The following is a 6,000-nucleotide window of genomic DNA, read 5'->3' as shown; positions in this document are numbered from 1 at the left end:
CGAACGAGAGCACCAGCTGGCGTTAGCACGACTCCAGACGGAGCCATCCACCCTACTGAACAGCGAGTCCAGTAATGTCCACACCTTTAAGCCCTTTACCCCTGAAGGTGGTTTGCACGTTAACCCTAGAACGCATACCTGGGGCCTCGCAGGCCCGCCCTGTTAATTGTTTTCTATTTTCTGCAAGATTACTTTAGTTAGAATTTAGAAACTCCAGGTATTCCTCAGGTATGTAGTTGTTTGTCATTTTTGTTTAAGTTATTCCATGTTATTTGCACACGGGCCTAAAAGGCCCCAGGTATGTGAAAAAGTAGATTTTTATGGTCATGCGTTCTAGGGTTACTGACCAGGCCAATTTTTACAGTTCTGACCACTGTCACTTTATGAGGTAATAACTCTGGAACGCTTCAACGGATCCCCCGGATTCTGTGATTGTTTTTTCGTGACATATTGTCCTTCATGATAGTGGCAAAATTTATTTGATATGAATTGCGCAATTTTCAAAGTTTGAATTTTCATGCCCTTAAGTCAGAGAGAAATCTCACACAAAATAGTTAATAACATTTCCCACATGTCTACTTTACATCAGCACAATTTTTTTTTTGTTAGGAAGTTATAAGGGTTAAAAGTTGACCAGCGATTTCTCATTTTTCCAACAAAATTTACAAAACATTGATACCACATATGTGGGAAAAATACACTGGGCACACAGCAGGGTTCACAAGGGAAAGAACACTGTGTGACATTTTGAACAGAAAATTGGCTGGAATCCGGGAATCGCTCGTGCATGGCAGGCAATCCTCGGAAGGCTTTTTTGGCTGTATAACAGCCGCGAAACATATGGGGTGGAGACTCGAGCATGACACTCGAGCACCGGCAATACGCGGTGCATACCAGAGCACGCGATGCAAACTCAAGAAGCGAGCACTTGCGCTCAACACTAGTCGCTATATCGTCATTATTTTTTTTTCTTTACTTTTGAAAAACTCCCAACCCCAACACAACCCTAACCCTAGCACAACCCTAAACCTAGAGTTTATTTTTTACGCTGTTCCTCGTGCGGTATAAGTGATTAGATGACTTTATTCTTCAGGTCGGTGCGATTACAACGATACTGGATTCATTTCGGGTTTTTATGTTTGGCAGCGGTCAAACACTAAAAGATGCTATTTTTTGCAAAGACTAGTTTTTGCAATCATTTTTCCATATTTCAGCCATACATTTTCCATATTTTGGCCAACAGTCATGTAAGGGCTTGTATTTTGAGGGACGAGTTGACGTTTTTATCGCTACCATTTTCGGGCACACATTTTTTGATCGCTTTCTATTCCGATTTTTGGGATCTTTGGGAGGCAGAATAAACAACAATTCAGGATTTTTTTTTTTTTTTTATGCGGTTCTGCGTGTGGTAAAATTGATAAGGCCAGTACTTTTACGGCGGTACAACATTTATATCTTTTTTATGTTTTGGCACTTTTACACAATAAAAACTATTTTATAGAAAAAAGAATTTTTTTGTGCATCGCTTTATTCTGAGAGCTATAACTTTTTTTTATTTTTCGGCTGATTGAGCTGTATGGTGGGTTGTTTTTTTGCGGGACAAGATGGTGTTTTCAGCGATACCATTTTTATTTACATTTGTCTTTTTGATTGTGTTTTATTCCATTTTCAGTTTGGCGGTATGTTGATAAAGCATCGTTTTTTGCTTCAGGTTTTGTTTTTTACAATGTTCACTAAAGGGGTTAATTAGTGGAACAGTTTTATAGGTCAGGTCGTTCTGGATGTGGCGATATCAAATATGTGTACTTTTATTTATTTTTCATAATATTTATTAGTACAGTATATAGTTTTTATTTTTGGATTATTTTTCCTTTAATATTTTTAATTTTTTTTTTCACTTTCTGACACTTTCTTTTACACTTTGTCCTACTATGGGACTTTCACTTTTTGCAGGCTCATCGCTTGCATAGCATACAGATGCAGCAGTAGCATCTCTATGCTTTGCAGGCTGTCAGTCCTGCAGACGCAAGTTAAGTAGAGCATGCACTGAGCACAAGCTACCTAACTTCCTGATGTCTGGCGACCCAGATGTCGCTGGGTCACCATGGCATCGATCGGGACCCTGAGCACACATCACGGAGTCCCCATTCAAGGTAAGAGGAGTGTTGCTTGCTCCCAGAATGCTACGATCGACTTCAAGCACAGCATTTCAGGGGTTAATGTGCCGGGAGAGGTGCGGGATTGCTCCTGGCATATAGCACAGTGTGTCAGCTGTGAGAGTCAGCTGACACCCGGCGACGATCTCCCCGCACAGAAGCTGTGTGGGCACTATGACATTGTGCGTAATAGTACGTACTTGGTCCATAAGGCCAAGGGCACAGGGACGTACTATTACTTACAATTTCAGTAAGGGTTAAATCCAGTCCTGAGCATTATCCTGTCATGGAGAAAGACGCTGATCGGGACACATTTTTGAGAAGATTTGCGAAATTCTGCTGTCAATACCAACTGCCTGATTACCAGTGAGCCCGATATGTAACTGCTATAAAGCAAAGCTCTGGATGTGTTCGCCTCTCTCCCTCGAGATCAAGACGGAGACTATGAGGCCACCAAATAGGCCCTGATAAGGAAATAACAGCTGACTCCTGAGGTGCACCGCAAAAAGTTCTGATGTGGTGGATGGGCTGAGAAGCAACTTCAAGCAGTGGGTCCAGGGAATATCTGTTACCCAAAGAAGAGAGGGGAATCCAGCTCAACGGACTGTGAAATGGCTTTATTGACAAAGTGCTCAGTGGAGGATAAAACAAGCCATCAGCAATACAGCTCACATGACAGGCGATATCTACCCTTAATCATGATGATCGACAACGGTGAGTAGCTGCTTATATACTGAGTTCCGGTTAACACACAGGTATCTTAATTAAATTGCAAAGTTACTCATTGAGAACAAGTGAGAACAGACATGGAACAGAAAACCCAGCTGTCACAGGTTTACCGCAACAGAGAGAGGTCAGAAGACAGCAGCGTCTGAGTTCACGTACTCCTGCATCGAATAGAAGCACTTCTCCTTCATATTGAACAGTTCAGGCTTCTGTCAGCAGTGCAGGAGTTAAACTGCTCAGCTTTGCGTCTCTGTAGCTTCCTTCTTGGAGGTTCTCAGCTGTGCAGCATCAGCCACTCCCCTCTCCTATATAGTCTTTGCTCTGGCTATCTGCATTGCCAGTGTAAGTCTTGTACTGCCTGGTGAGGAGCGCAGGATTCGGTGTTCGGTAGAGGCATATGGAGTGTTGATCTTTGACTGTTGCTTGGTGTTTCGGTTGTGTGCATTGTCCCATCCTCTCCTATTTGGTTTTTCCTTCCTTTCCTCCCCGGTGTTCCTCTCTGTTGTCTGTCAGTACATATCAGTATGATTGGTATTTTTATTATCCTTGTGTATTTATATACATTATTCTCCCCCCACTTCCCTGGGTGGGGGAGGGGACAGAAAAGGGTTGATTCAGGAGTACGGCAAGGTCGGTGGCCCCAGCATCTTCACCATCAGAAGTAACCTGGGGATCAGGGATGACTAGGGTGCCCCTAGAGTTAGGACAGGGAAGGAGCCCCTGGCCCAGAGTAATCTGACAGCAGCATTAGACTAGTTGTCATTGTACGGTTACAATAGACCATTTGAGGTTAACCCATTGTGGATCATATGTAAATACTGGGATCAGGTAATGTTGTAATAAGAAAGATGCTCCTGACAAAACATAAACGGCAATTATGCTTCCACAAAATATACGTACAGTATAGAAATATCTGTGGAGCCACAGCCTCACTGCGCAGGCGCAGGACCAGCGGCCGGACATGTAGAAATGCGCATGCGCCCCACAATATCAGAGCTTTCTGGGAGCAACATTCCAATACATGGACGGCGCCAGCAGTGACTGTATGCAGCGCCGCCCCTGATTGAATAGCGGGATCACACCCCTATGACTGAAAACGAGCAGGTAGGACAATGTATATATAATGTTATAAAATCATTATACTACCACCGATTTTAATGAAAAAAGCTTGTTAGTGTGATGCACATTGCATCACTAGCAAAGCAATGGGGGCCGTGTAGAGCGCAGCCAGGACGTGACAGGTTCCCTTTACAGCCAGGGATGTCACATTCAAATACACAGAGGCCAAAGGTCAAAGCTCGGACAAAGTCGCCGACCAACCTGGATATTTATTAAAATATATGTCTAAAACGATTAATTTAAAAATTATAGTGGAATATTATAATATGTTATGTAAAAGCAATAAAAAGCATATGGCCCAATGGCCTAATTTATATATGTAATTTAATAGAGGATAAAAATCCTTGAATGAAATAGATAATGTATGATGCAAACAAAAGTGCCCCCAAACACAGTATGATACCCCCACACTCACAGTATGATGACCCTACTGTACCCCTCTCCCTCAATTCCCCCAACAAAGAATGGTGACCCCATCACAGTATGATTCTCCAACTGTAATCCCCACACAGCCCTCCATACAATATAATGGGCCCCACATAGCCCTCCATACAGTATAATGGGCCCCACATAGTCCTCCATACAGTATAATGGGCCTCACAGAGTCCTCCATACAGTATAATGGCCCCCACACAGCCCTCCATACATGTATAATGGCCCCCACAGAGAGTCCTCCATACAGTATAATGGACCCCACATAGTCCTCCATACAGTATAATGGCCCCCACACAGCCCTCCATACAGTATAATGGCCCCACATAGTCCTCCATACAGTATAATGGCCCCCACACAGCCCTCCATACAGTATAATGGGCCCCACAGAGAGTCCTCCATACAGTATAATGGGCCCCACAGACAATCCTCCATACAGTATAATGACCCCCACATAGCCCTCCATACAGTATAATGGGCCCCACACAGCCCTCCATACAGTACTGTATACACGGCTCCGCATGGTGCTCCGCACTGTATACACGGCCCCGCATGGTGCTCCGCACAGTATACACGGCTCCGCACAGTACACACGGTGCTCCGCACAGTACACACGGTGCTCCGAACAGTACACACGGCCCCGCATGGAGCTCCGCACAGTATACACGGCTCCGCACAGTATACACGGCTCCGCACGGTGCTCCGCACAGTATACACGGCCCCGCACGCTGCTCCGCACAGTATACACGGCCCCGCACGCTGCTCCGCACAGTATACACGGCTCCGCACGGTGCTCCGCACTGTATACACGGCCCCGCACGGTGCTCCGCACTGTATACACGGCCCCACACAGTATACACGGCCCCGCATGGTGCTCCGCACAGTATACACGGCCCGCATGGTGCCCCGCACAGTATACACGGCCCGCATGGTGCCCCGCACAGTATACACGGCCCCGCACGGTGCTCCGCACTGTATACACGGCCCCGCACGGTGCTCCGCACTGTATACACGGCCCCGCACGGTGCTCCGCACAGTATACACGGCCCCGCACAGTATACACGGCCCCGCATGGTGCTCCGCACAGTATACACGGCCCGCATGGTGCTCCGCACAGTATACACGGCTCCGCATGGTGCTCCGCACAGTATACACGGCTCCGTATGGTGCTCCGCACTGTATACACGGTCCCGCACGGTGCTCCGCACTGTATACACGGCCCCGCACGGTGCTCCACACAGTATACACTGCTCCGCACGGTGCTCCGCACAGTATACACTGCTCCGCACGGTGCTCCGCACAGTATACACTGCTCCGCACGGTGCTCCGCACAGTATACACGGTCCCGCACGGTGCTCCGCACTGTATACACGGCCCCGCACGGTGCTCCACACAGCATACACTGCTCCGCACGGTGCTCCGCACAGTATACACTGCTCCGCACGGTGCTCCGCACAGTATACACGGCCCCGCACGGTGCTCCGCACAGTATACACGGCCCCGCACGGTGCTCCGCACAGTATACACGGCCCCGCACGGTGCTCCGCACAGTATACACGGCCCCGCA

This window comes from Phyllobates terribilis, unplaced genomic scaffold (assembly GCF_046119375.1).
Source record: "Phyllobates terribilis strain yellow unplaced genomic scaffold, ASM4611937v1 Scaffold_370__1_contigs__length_1879735, whole genome shotgun sequence".
Lineage (NCBI taxonomy): Eukaryota > Metazoa > Chordata > Amphibia > Anura > Dendrobatidae > Phyllobates > Phyllobates terribilis.
This window is presented reverse-complemented; position numbering follows the sequence as displayed.